The sequence below is a fragment of the Drosophila sulfurigaster genome, chromosome 3 (genome assembly GCF_023558435.1).
Source record: "Drosophila sulfurigaster albostrigata strain 15112-1811.04 chromosome 3, ASM2355843v2, whole genome shotgun sequence".
NCBI lineage: Eukaryota > Metazoa > Arthropoda > Insecta > Diptera > Drosophilidae > Drosophila > Drosophila sulfurigaster.
In genome coordinates, this window is record NC_084883.1 from 22,959,280 (window position 1) to 22,973,254 (window position 13,975).

The 13,975-nt window shown below is 39.6% G+C and overlaps 1 protein-coding gene and 1 long non-coding RNA gene across 2 annotated transcripts in view; one reads left to right on the forward strand and one right to left on the reverse strand.

Annotated features, from left to right (window-relative positions):
- LOC133840151 (mucin-5AC) overlaps positions 1–13,427 on the reverse strand; it is a 39,781-nt gene extending 26,354 nt beyond the window's left edge. The window contains 2 exon segments of the mRNA XM_062271824.1: positions 2,450–2,518; positions 13,207–13,427. The gene's annotated coding sequence lies outside the window, so the exon portion shown is untranslated.
- On the forward strand, positions 2,190–3,461 carry LOC133840154 (uncharacterized). Its single transcript, XR_009894168.1, has 3 exons — positions 2,190–2,576; positions 2,636–3,011; positions 3,093–3,461. It is a non-coding gene; the product is annotated as an uncharacterized LOC133840154 (long non-coding RNA).
- Positions 13,428–13,975: the final 548 nt, after the last annotated feature.

Sequence of the window (13,975 nt, forward strand, 5' to 3'; positions counted from 1 at the left end):
GACTTTTGGCCGAGAGCTGTGTGAGTTGTGAGCTGTTCGAGCTCTGTGCTCTGAGCGAGCAAATCAAGTAAAAAAATTGTTCTGATGTGTTGTTGTTGTTGTTGGCTGCGGAAAATGGGCATTTCCTGTGGCAGTCAGTCGAATGGATAAAATGACCAAAAAAAAAAAAACAGGCAAATAGATGGAGAAGGAAAGGAAAATGTATAGCCTGAACGTTGACTGGTCAATAACAAGGCCAACACTAATAGCTTCATTAGCCACAATAACAAACGAATCTCGCATTAAACATGAATAGTTATAGTGTCGATTTTTTGTTGCCAGCTCCCAAATGCTTAATATGCATAGTTGTTCAGTTTGTATGTAAATCTAACAGTTCGTTAGTGCATTTCCCATTTATGCGAACACCTTCTTTTTCCATTTTTTTCCTATTTTTTGATGCTGTGGCTCTCTCAATTTTTATTTGGTCTCTGTCAATAGCGCAAGAGGATGCACCACAAGTGCTTAAATATGCATGCAAAATTCCATTGATTTGTTGTATTAGCTTTGGCATACAAGCGGAATAACCGAATCCCCGAATAGCTGAACAGCTGAACAGCCCAATAACCGAACAACCGCAATATGCTGAATTTTGCCCTCAAATATGTGGATGTGAATGTGGGGATGCGGCGGAGGGATGCGAAAATATGATATACTGCTAAATGGTTCAGCAGTCCAGAAATTTAATTAAAAATCGAGCAATGCAATAAACTTTACGAGCCAACTCGTCAAATCAGTCAGGCATAGTGCGATATATGCATATAGTAAATGTATTGGTTAGCTATTCACTAGTCGCATAAATTGTGATTCAAGTGATTAGGAAATAGTTACAGGATCTGTGTCACGATGAAAACCACTTGTGAATTTCAATATGTATAAATATAATGCTAATGTGATTCTACCTATTCAAAAGAAATGTAATCTGTAATCTGATAATAAAAACAACAATTATTTGTAAATCGAATCGAATCGCATTCAATAGGGACTCACAGTTAATAAGCCCGCTATTCACATATCGTATACGCAATTTTTCAATTTTTTCATCCTGTTTTTTTTTCAACACTCAACTCCGAGCATATGTGTATGTGTATCGATTACACAGTCTCTTTGTTGGGCATTCAGTTTATTTTTTGGGGGGCCAATATTAAAAAGTCCTTTGCACATTTTATACAATTTATACGTCGACATCAAAATCACGACCATGAATGGCCGACGTTTTTATATTTATTTTGACTGCGCAATGTGCCGTCGCCGTCGCCGTCGCCGCTGCTGTCGTCACATCAAAGTAAATTCAACTGAAAAATGACATGTGCTCGCCTGTCATCATAGTCTGGTATACGGAATGTAGTACTCCAGGACTCAGTGCTCAGTACTCGGCAGTTGGCAGTCGGTACTTAGCTCTTAGCGGCTTAAAAGCTCATGAACGAATATTGTTTGATTCTGTAAAAGTTTTGTTTTTCGCTGTTTTTTTGGCTGCCGTATTTAGATGCGATGGGAACGAATAGTATTTGTTTATTTTGTTGCCTCCACACAGGCTATTTCAAATAATATTCGTTGTTGGCAGCGCTCTTGCTCGTTGCTTTTCAATAAAGGTTCCTAAAACTGTTGCCAATGGTCCAACAACTTTCGATAAAAATAAAATTTGGCATGTGCTAAACCAAAGCTGCAAGCCAATCATCCATTCGACGAATATATTGTATTTGAAATTACATACATACGAAAAAATACAAATGTACATACATATGTACATACATATTGCAGTTGGCTCTATAAATACAATATGCATGTTCCGAATAGAACGAGCTTTGGCAAATCCTATAAACAGCTGGCCATATCCGGCTTTGCTCTAGCTTAAGCGACATTTAATTAATCTTTTAGCGGGGCATTTAAGCACAGTTTTTATGAACTCCAATTTGAGGTTATTAAAGTTGATGCAAAAGTTTTGCATTTGTTTAGTAACAACAAAGCGATAGTAACATATCAATCAGACTTTGAGAGAGTGCAACTCAATAGGCGTTTGTTATTGTTATCGATTGTAACATGTCGAATAGACTTGGAAAGCAAATCGATTCAATTAAATCCGATATTTGCCTATCGCATTCACTCTATATCGCAATCACAAACAAAATTCGATATTTGTCTATCGCAATTTTACTCCAAAGTTAGAGCATGTGCGATTCGTTTGTAATTATTGAGTTTCATATTTGCGTTCAATATAAACGTCAATTCATATTTAGAATTGGCAAATAAACTGTGGTGCATATTCACATTTGTCAAACACTCAATTTTGGCCAAAATAATTGTCATAAATGTGGCATTCCTGAAATATGCATGTACATATTGGATTTTAATGTTGACCTAAGCTTCTGAGTTTGTCGCAAAGTCCAAATTAATTTTCAATGTGTACACTTACCAAATATGGTTAACAGTTAGCAGTTAATTGTTCGATAGTCCAAGCATTTCAATTGGAAATCACATGAAGCTGGAAATATATAAAGAAGAGAATAAAGAGAAATGTAATTTCCATAATATAGTACAATGTACAATGTGCATTAAGCTTGTAAAATCAATTTGTTACACACAACTGAAAATGAATTAGCCACAGCACGTGTCAATCAACGCTGACCGCTGCTCTTTATCATGCCAATTAAATTTTAATTGCGACACTTTCCAATCAAATAAAATCAAAATCAAAAAGGAGGAAAAAGTTTCTATCTAAAACTGCTTGCGGAAATGCGACTGTCGGGCGTAACTAATTGAAGTTCAATGGAAAAAATGGCCAAAAGTTAATGATGACATTAAGACTGGCTGAAAGATACAGCGGACAACAGCAACAGCAACAACAACAACAACAAGCAAACGGAACGACCAACAAATCATCAGCACACACAAATCATCGCACTCAGCAAAAGTAAAATCACAAGAAGAAAAAAAATACAAAAAAATACAAAATAAAGGAAGGCAAAGCACAAAAGGTAGGCGTTAATAAAATTGCTGCTGTGCCTTCAGCATTTTAGCTAAAATGAAAGCGTCAAATGTATTATTTAAAATTCCAGACGGGTACGCGTGCAAAAGACGATCAAAAATCAAAAAAGAAAAAGCAAGAAACAAAATTATACACGAACAAAACAAATAAGAATGCTCTAGTCAAAAAAAAAATTACAATTCGCAGATACTCTCTGATTGACTTTTTCAAACTACTTTCAACACTATTACAAGATTATCCTTTTGCTTTGCATAATTTTCATTATAAATCAGAGTCTATTATATTCCATTTATGATTTCATGCGATTGCAATTCTTTGCAACTTGCATCTGATTTGTATATTTGCATAAATATAACAATTGCAGCTTTATAATCAACTTTATGACACCCATTTCTCAACTACATGCAGGGTATATGTAAAGCACAAAATAAATAAAAAGCCAAAGGAAAAAGTGTGTACTCAAATTGGGCTGCAAGCAAAAATGAGAGAAGACCATGGCACACAAGAACGAACCCGAACGGGAATGTGAATGGGCCAAAAAGAGATTGATTTCATGCCAAAATGAAAGAAGAGAATCGAAAAACAACACAACAACAACAGCAGTAACAAGCAAACTGGATGCCAGTTTGATCTCTGCATCGGCATCGCTGCTGCTGTTGTTGTTGCTGTTTTGCTGGTCATTTGCCGTTTTCTTAAAGACGGAACGAACATCGACAGTTTGGGGCAAATGTCCAAGCCAAATAACTGACGGGAACAGAACACGCCGATGGCCAAACACCAAAAACACGCCAGACAAGCAGCTGCTGCTGCTGCTGCTGCTGACCAAATGTGGGTCACCTGAATGCGTAGCTTTCAATTTTTATAACGTTACCGAAAACGAACATAATCATCGCGTGTGTTTCGTGTGTTGTTCTCAATGTTCCCGATGTTCTTGTTTCGTTTCTTCTCTTCTGCTTCGCACTACTTTCGGCTCGAGATCTTCCAGAGATCGTTTGTCTCCGATAATTGTTAACCGTCAAATTAACGAGCGAGTGAGAAGCAAATCAGTGGAAGCTTACCCCCGTTGCATGCAACTTGGATGCTTGCATCATTTTGTGTGGCACACACACTCGTAATTGCCACACTCGAGTCGTTGTTTGAGCATGCTCTCTGCTCGTTCTCGAATCGCGTCAAAATCCACTAGAGACAACACACACACACACACACACACACATAAGAACAACAAACATGACTTTATACACTTGACTGGCGGCGAGTGGAGAGCGTCGAGTACCCAAAGCGGACTAAATCAAGTGTGGCATAAACACATACAAACACACATGTAAAGAAGGCGAGAGGCAGAGAGATGGCAATAAGCTATATTGGAAGTGTTCGATACGCTTTTTATTATGACCAAGCTATGTTATTTGTTTATTGATATTCTTCACAACAGCAACATCAGCAGCAGCAGCAGCAGCAAAAATGAAAGTTGCTAGGCTAGAAAATGAATAAAACAAGAATGAACACGATGAGTATTACCAACTATACTCATAAATCGTGTTGTTCACATTTTCATGCATTGGTCACGCACACTTCAACGTCGTCTGCCTCCGGTAGCCGCAGACATTAGCCGGAGGCAGGCAGGTGGCTGATGGCTGATGGCTGTTCATCTGCTCATCATTGGGTGAAAAGAAGTTAATGCCAAAAATTGCAATATCATCTTATTGTCACAAGTGAGAGTGTGTCAGTGTGTGTGCCAGTGTGTGTGTGTTTGTCTGGTCCTAATGAAGGCAACTGCCGACAACCTACTGACACTTTGACCGATTTTTAGCATACTAAATATAGTAATTTTGTCATTATAGTATATTATAGCGCCTTTCGCCGCAAACTCCACTTTAGCTCCAGTCGAGTCATTCAATTTCACACACAGAAAGACACAGAGAGAAAGAGAGAGAGAGAGAGAGAGAAGCACTCACACTGTGATACACAGAGGCTGAGCAATGCGTGCTCATTTCCAACTGCATTCCTCACACCTTTCTTGGCTTTAATTAGTTTGTTCTTGTCTCTCTGTCTCTCTCTCTTGAGAGGGGACACATTAATCAAGTTGCAGATAAACCGTGTGAAAATCAACTTCTATATGGATGTATGTTAAGTAGTCGAGTCGAGTCGAGTCTAAGTACTTGCAAATTTTATTTAATAGTTCGTCAAGTTAGTGTTAATGAAATGAATCTCTCCCTCCATCTACATCTCCATCTCCATCTTGCGTCTCGATCAATGGGAAATTTTTGAGTTGACCCATTTACGAAATGCTGTTATACTTTAGTCGTAGTAATTGTATGGAATGACTCCTCGTATTTTTCTTTTGTCAATCGGTGGTCTAAACTGGTTTCTGGGTTCGTTTTGGCTTTTGATTTTTGTTTGGTATTTTCGTATTTCGTATTTTTCGTATTTCGTATTTGGTTCTGGTGCTAAGCATATGCTAATGACACTTGCTCTGCTTCGAGTGAGTTCTTGGATTGCGGTCAAAGTTATTAACTAAAGTGGCATTTTGTTTGCTTGCCCTGGAACTGTAAATACACTGCCGATGAGCTTAAAGCTGCTGCTGTTGAGCTATTTGCCGGGCTGCAGTTACACAGCTCTTTGCCTCTTGCTGCATATTGAGCTCCCCCAAAAAAATAAACTTGGCCCAATTTGCTGCTCATTAGGCGTAAACCAAAACTGCCAAATTAGAGACTTCAACTCCGAAACTCAAACTCCAACTCCAACTTCGAAGCCAAAGTCAAAGTCACAGTCACAGTCAAAAAAAAACACACGCACATTACTCATGCGTATAATTGAGTCATTTGTGTTGACCTCTGTGGTTTGTTTTGTTTGATGTTTGTCATAAATAGAGCATTAATTGGGCCATGTGCAATGCGTGAAGGAGATGAAGATGGACATCAATACAACGCAGCGTATACTTAATTTAAGACCCAATGTGCCGCAACGCATCTAAAAAGTTTCAAAATCCATAAATAAGTAGCCTCCACTTTTGGCTATTATAAGAGTTTCAAATTGTTCCCCCTTCCCTTCGCACTTAGGAAATACTCTACATTTTTCCCTCCCCCCTTTTTTTATGATCTAAACTTTTAGCTTTTGTTGTTGTTGTTGTTGTTCTGCAACTAATTTCCGAACTGTGCTCGCCTAGAAAATGTATGTTTGCTTACGGGGAAGAAGGGTCAAGACTTTTGCACTCAGTGTACGCTGCATACTTTGCTGCGCACACTTTGCGGCTTTCATGAATTTTTCCCTTGGCCCGAAAGTGCAATAAATCATAATTTGCTACTTTTTCTAATGGATTATGGACAGCACTCTCCGTTTAGCTTGGCATATTGCCGCTGCCATCGCCATCGCCGGACATGGTCTGAAAAGCGCTCTCAAGTGCTGATTGAGCTGTGCTTTGGTCAGTATGGATGGATGGATGGATGGAGGATTATTATAGTTCACATCATGTGGCGGGGTCAACAATATTAATCACTACATTCAGCTCGAATGTACTCGTATGTTATCTGTGTGTTGCAGCAGAGTTATTAACTGACAAATAAAATTGTTAATTAATACTTGAAAAGCCGCATTAAACGATGGCATTATAATTTGATTATTATTATTATTAAACATATGCGCAAATATTGAACAATTGAAAACAACAATGGGCAAATCAATTACAATGATTAATTATATTTTAGCGCTGAAAATTCAATTTGTATATTGTGTTTCTGACCCTTTGATGGATTGTGAAAGTGATTGCATAAAATTAAATACAAAAAAGCAACGACAGAAATGAAGAGAGTAGAGCACAAAAAAGCAACATAAATAATGCGAGTGGCATATTGTTGAAACTGTTATTATTTTAAGGCAATGAAAATACGCAACGTTTTTTCAATACGGTTACAATATAAATATCCGAGTGTGGCCATCGCGTAAACTGAGCTTCAATTCACTCGTAAATTAAAAATTAAAAATCAATTGTCGTTGGTCGATGCGATGCGATGCGATGTGTGCGTGACACATGGACAGCTCTCAGTTGATGTGTCACACCAAGCTCACACTGTCGACGCTGTCAACAAGTCTGTGGAAAATATGCTCAAATACTTTACAACAGCATTATCATCATCATCATCACAAGCTGAAGGTCAGACCACAACTAAAGGCATTAGAAGATTAAATGTAAAAAAGACATGAGCTGGAAGTAACAACAATATCATTTCGAATATTGGAACATGCAACATTAATATTCCAACTGTCAGGATATTTATGTTGTGTTTGGGTCCCTGACAAACTATGACAACCAAACTGTGTTAAATGTGTCAAAAGTTCAAAGTCATGAGACCACAATTTGGTGAACATCCTGACAACTGACCCGACTACGGTTTAAGAAAAGGGTTAAGACGTCCGGACAGCGGACAGCACATCACATTAGCACAAGAGATACGCATGAATTATTCCAAATAAATATTATATATATGCATACAATAAATATGTACTTGTGCTAAAAGCATTTTTTGCATTGCGTATACGCCATGCAGACAGCAGAGAGCAGACAAACTCCGGATTCGTGTCGAGTTGGCTCAAGCACGCGATAAAGCAACAAAGTGGCAAGCTCAAAGCGCCAACGAGTCGTTGGGTTTGGAGCCAATGCAATAAATAAATTAAATTAAAAATTCTTCAGTAGCAAGTGCAAAGTTGAAACCGTTGCTTGACGTTGCTGATGTTGATGTTGATGCTGATGCTGGTGCATGCAAAAATTTAGCTGAGCAAATAAAAAATATATAAAATAGAGAACAAGAGAACAGAAAATCTTTATTAATAAATGTGCAATGGAACAAAGTAAAATATTTCACTCCCATGATTTCACAACTTTTTTTTTTTATTTTGGCTTGCAAACTACTTGAGCGTCGTTTCGCGTCGTCTAAAAGTTCCCATGACATGTGGCACATTGACTGACTGCTAGTACTATGTGTGTGTGTGTGTGATGTTTGCCTGCTGCCAGCAACATGGCCACAAGTCAACGTCAGCGTTGTTCGTGCAAAGCGAACTGAACCGAACCGAACTGAAGCGAGCCCTGCTCCAAGCACTGCGCTCTGTGCTCTGAGCTCTGAGCACATCAAAAACTTAGATGCTTTCAAATTAACCTGTACCCAAAAACTATGTGCAACCGGCTGCTCGCAACCAGCAACAGCAACAACATACTTTCATTGCTCTAGCTCGAGCTCGAGCTGTTGCTGCCACTGACGGGCAATGAAAATGTGCTGCAATACGAGTTGCAGCCACTTTGATGCCCCTCACTGAGAACAGTGAGAGAACTGAGAACAAAGCAGCAACATTTATTAAACTAAAGTCATGTCCGAACTTGCTTCTGTCTCTGACACATCCTGCAATGAGATTGGCTTTCTCTCTAGTCGAGTCGAGTTGAGTCGAGTTGAGTTTAGTTACTAAATTTCGGGCTAATAGCAAAAGCACAATAACTTAACCTTAAATGGCCAATCAAATTTGCATTTGAAGAGAACTCAACTTCAATTGACTCGAACGAAACTACTTTATGTGCTCTTCGATAATTGCGACTGAGTAGCGAGATTCTTGAATGGAATTATGTGAGGCTGAAGACTTCCGTACTCATCACAGCTGAAGACATTCGAAAATCTACGTAGCCTGAGATGAGTTAAGACATTGTTTCATTGCATAAGAAGCTGATAAACTGGCGCATAACAAACTTATGGCAAATGTGCACGCCATGCTAGGCGGCGTTGGAGCTGTTGCCATTAAAAGCTGCTGCATTTTAATTAATCAAGTTAACAAACAGCAGCAGCAGCAGCGACAACGACAACGACAACATCGGCGGTGGCAACTGCCACGCTCATCTGTCAACAACAATGCGCGCCACAAATTAATTACACCACGCTTCGCGAAGGGAGGCAGTTGAGGAGGGGGGGCAGAGAAGAGAGGCATAGCTTACCCCGAAAAACAAACCAGAAATACAAATTCAAAATCCCAAATGCAGATGCAGATGCAGTACATCATTGTTCAATGGGAGGTTTGTTTGCATATGCAGGGCGTGCGATTGGCAAATTAGATTTAGTCTAATTATGGCATTGGAAATGCAACAATACTGCCAGCAATTGCTGGCAAATAAACACTCTGGTGGAGGCTATAAACTGACAGCAAAACTTTGTTCGGGCCCCAAAAAGACGAGCAGCAACAGCAGCAGCAGCAGCAAAACAAATGAATGGAATGGAAAAACAAAACTCATGGCAAGAAAACAAACCAAGCCAAGTTGATCCAAGCCAAGTCAAGCTGAGCACAAAGTTGTTGCAAACTGAGACTCAGTCTCAGCCTCAGCTTTAGCTCTGGGGTGGGGGAAACTGCACTTTATAATAATTAAATAATTTTCGCCAATTATAGAACGAGCACATAGCCATCTAAACGGACAGTCTCCACTTCCATGCCCAACTCTCTTAGTCTCTCACTGTCTCTCTTTCCCAACACTAATAAATAGAATTGCGTTTAATTAACAAAAAGAAAATTGTTGCAGCCGTCGAAGTTGTTCAGCAAAAGTTGCTCCATTTGCCTTCTAGAACGACAACGACAACGATGACAACGACGACAACTTCAACGAGAGGCTGTGCAACACAATATTTAAGTTGGCTCAGATAATAGAAGTTGGTCGAGTCAAAGGAAGTGCGGCACAGAATAAACTACTTGTGTTCACAGAGTCACAAGTACACACTCGTATTCGTATTCGTATTCGTGTATTCGCACACTCATAGGGCACTCACTTTGTTAACATTTTCCCCCAAATTGCAATCTATATTCATTTGACTTTTTGCCGTGCCAAACAAGTCAGAAAGCTACAGTTGAGAGTGCTCGACTGTGAGATACTTGCTCCCCTTTTTGAATAAAAGCGGTGGTAAAATATACCAGATTGCTAAAAGATATCAGAGTGAATCAGTAGGCGTAATTGTCTTAAAAAGGTATCCGTAAATAATTTACACAATTTTTATCCGATCTCAAACAAATTATAGTTATTATTGTCTATACCAAAGTTCGCCTCTATCTCTAGTTTCAAAATTACGCTTGTTTTTCGATTTTAAGAATTTTGAAACAAACTTGAGCTGCGTGCCCTGAGATCTAGGTGTTCATACGAACAGATGAACAGACAGACAGATGGACAGACAGACAGACAGACAGACAGACGGACAGACATACAGACAGACGCACACAGCTATATCGTCTCGGATGTTGACGATGTCAAAAATATGAATACTTTATATTTTCTTCAGGCACAAAGTTCTAAATCCCTTCTACCCTATGGGTAGCGGGTATAAAAATCAAGCACACAAATCATAAGTGCGTGCGTTTTAATTTCACTCAATTATTATCCAGAATCTAGATTGTTGAAATTGTGCAGTTGATTAAATAGTAAACTTTTTGAAGCATTTTCATTGTCTTGCATACCTTAATTGTCTTTTGTTCTTAATATTCTGTAATGAAATGCAGTAAACTGACTTTTAAAATGTTTAATTAAATTAATATGCATTCTGTTCTCAAAGAGAATATCTCACATCCAATGCAGAGATTCAGTCTGCAACTTCCGTAACATAATTGGTATTCGAGAACAATTGACTTTTGGCACATATTCAAGCTAATTAAAGTTTTGATAATTAACTTTCAATTTGGTCTTATAAAAATGCAAAATTAATTGGCTGACTGTTGAGTTTGGTTAAAGGAAAAGTGGCATTAAACTGCCACTAACTTTGACCTATCTGCGAGGAGAGGCGCATTTAACTGGTTATTATGTCATGAGAGTTGTTGCGTGGTCAGAGTATTTTTCTTCTTTTTTTGTTTGTTGGTTGGCATTTTGGGTTAAGTAGAAATGCTGAAGCCAAAAAACACTTAGATGCGCCTGTGAAATGTTGCACGTTGCACGTTTTGCCAATAATAAAAGATATTGCTACAGCCGCAGTCGCTGTTGCTGTTGCAGTTGCAGTTGCAGCTGCATGGTGCAAAGCTTAGGGGCAGGGTGCAGCTAAATAGGTAGATAGATAGATAGATAGGTAGATAGTAAGATACTCGTGCGAGTATCTGAAATTACAGATGCGCCGCTATGTTGCGGTCATTACATGTTTGACTTGATTCAAGCAAAGCAAATTTGTCTGTCTGTATGTCTGTCTGGCAATTATTAACTGTTGCAGCAGCTGAAGATGTGGCAAATGGTAGCATTATCATTTTGTTTAGTGTGCCAAGCTAAAAAGGAAGTGGGCTGGAAAGCGAATAGAATGAACCCGAATGCATCTATAATTTCATTTCATTTCATTTGTGCAAGTCACAGCAGCAGCAGCAGCAGCAGTTGCAATTTGTTGTTTGCTGAGCTGTGTGGCACAAACTATGAGCACGTCGTTGCCTTATTTATTTAACCGCAACATCAACCGCAATAAGAACAACGGGGCAACTGCAACTGCAACAGCAGCAACACAAAACTGCACTAATCTGAGGCGCATTTAGAAAGTATCTCAAACTGAAACTCAAACTCAGACTCTGAAACTCTGGCGCTGTCAGCTTAAGTTTGTTACCAAACTGGCCATAATACCCTCGTCGCTCGTCCCTCTGGCTTCTAGCTTCTGCCTTCTGGCTTCCCCCTGACAGTGGACAGACAGTTAGTCCAGGCTTTGGCTGTTAATGCTTGCATAAATATTGCGCATTGTTTGCTGCCTTTTATGATACGTTTTTTTTGGGCGAAAAGAAAACAAAACAACGAGAATGAACGACAAAAAAAAAGCGAGTTGAATAGAATATTATGGCAAAGCCAAGCTAGTTTATGTTTCGACTGGTTGGCCAAGTTCTTAGTAGGTTCATTAAAATCACATTGCTGCCACAAGCAACACACACAGAGGCAGAGGCAGAGCGGCAGCAAAGCTGTTGTTGTTGTTGTTGTTGTTGTTGGGGAACCTGCAGCTCTTGTGTTCTGTTTGATTCTGTTGAGGCTTTGGTAAGTCATGTAAACTTGACCAAATGTAGCTGAGGCATTTTAACTTGTTTCCAGTTACACACACGTGCGACGGTGTGTGTGTGTGTGTGTGTGTGGTACTTGTTTTTGCTGTTGCAGCACTTGTTGTTGTTCTTAGTGTAGTTTTTTTTATGCTTGTTCTGCGCTTCGGCGGCGGCTGCCTTTACCTTTGCTTTTGCTCCTTTTCTTTAATTAAATACAAGTTTTCATTTCATTCTTTTCACCTTGGTGTCTGCGAGTGTGTGTATGCAAGAGTTTTGTTACCGCTGCTGGTCTTTAACTATTTAGTATTGGGCCACAAAACATACAATGTTGCAGCAGCAGCTGCTGCTGCTGTTGCTGTTGCTGCATTTTATGTTGCAGGCTATTTGAAAATAAATATGGCATCAGTATCAGCATCAGCATCGGCATCAGCAAACAGCAAACAAATATGTTATGAAAAAAGGACATCATACACACACACAAACACCCACACACACACACATACACAATCATAATGCAAGGCTTGTAAATATTTTTATAGTAATCCGCTTTGTCGACACTCGCAACTCACAAATGCCCTTCGTCCTCTTCTGCCTGATTTTGTTGCACTTTTGTTGCCCTTCGCTGCTGCTGCTGTTGTGATTGCTGGACTTTGGTTTTGGCGTTTGAGTTGGGGATTGGGATTGCGCTTGGTTTTGGGTTTGGTTTCTGGTCTAGCATAGTGTTATCTGGCTGTCGGGCTGTCGCTTTCGCTGTTTCAACAGTTTAAGCAAAGTTAATCCTTGCTGAATGCGAGGCTTACCTGTTGACGCGTCGCTGCCTCGTTGTGGCATCAAGCAAGCTGACACTGTTCCTGCCACCACTCGTCCTACGTGTTAGAGTGGAAATGCATAAAATAAAATACCAGCAAATCCATAAACAATAACTGACGACAACGACAACGACAACGGGCAACGGCAACAATTACAACTCGCGAGCCGCAATCTGAAATCAGCAAACGTGCTGAATATACGTTTCTGTTTTTCCTTTTTTCCGTACAATGCAATTCGATTAAACTGTTTCGTGTGTGTTTTATTTTTTATTGGTTTTTACTCGTTTTTTTTTATATTTGTTGTAATTGTTCGTTTCTTGTTTGTTGTTATGTTTTTTTTTCTTTTGTAATATTTTTATTTTATTCAATTACCGTATGTGTGTTTGTGTTGAGAGGGGCTTTTAATTAAAAATCTTGTTACATTCGGCACGCACTTTTGCATGGCACAAAATCAGATGATTTATACGCAGTGATTTTCGTATCCTTTTTTCGTATTGTTTTCGATATTTTGTGATTTTTGATTTGTTGAAGAAAACACTTCCGTTACAACGTACCAAACGCTTGCAGCGCACAGAGCGTACTGACTGCTGTTGACTTGGCGCTTCCAAAAGACTTTTAAACATGTTGGCAAGAAAGTCCAAGAAGTTAACCAAGAAAGAAAAGTTGAAGCTTCCAAACGAATACTCACAGCACAGCACAACACAACACACACAGACACGAGCGCGCAGTCGCAGCACTCTCGCACACAAATGGTCAAGATGATCATCATGATCGTAATAACGATGATGACGATGTGTAACCGGCAGCCCCAAGAGCATAACCAAACAAACAGAGAGCGCAACACAGAGAGAGAGAGAGAGAGAGCGAGAGCGGGCGAGCTCCAAGCTTAAGCGAGATCTTCTTTGCCGGCTGCGCGCATGCGCCACAGCTTTCTTGCTTGCTCTTTGCTAAGAGAGAGCGCAAGCGAGAGCGAGAACAAGCGCGACACAGAGAGAGCGTCATCAGTGGGTTTGGCAGTGTTGGACAGCGCAGAGCTAGAGTATGCAATTGCCCAACAGTGTTGTCAATGTTTACTAATGATGCGCATAGAACGGACCTGTAACTAATGAGCGCAGATGTTGGCGATGCAAACAAGAACCAA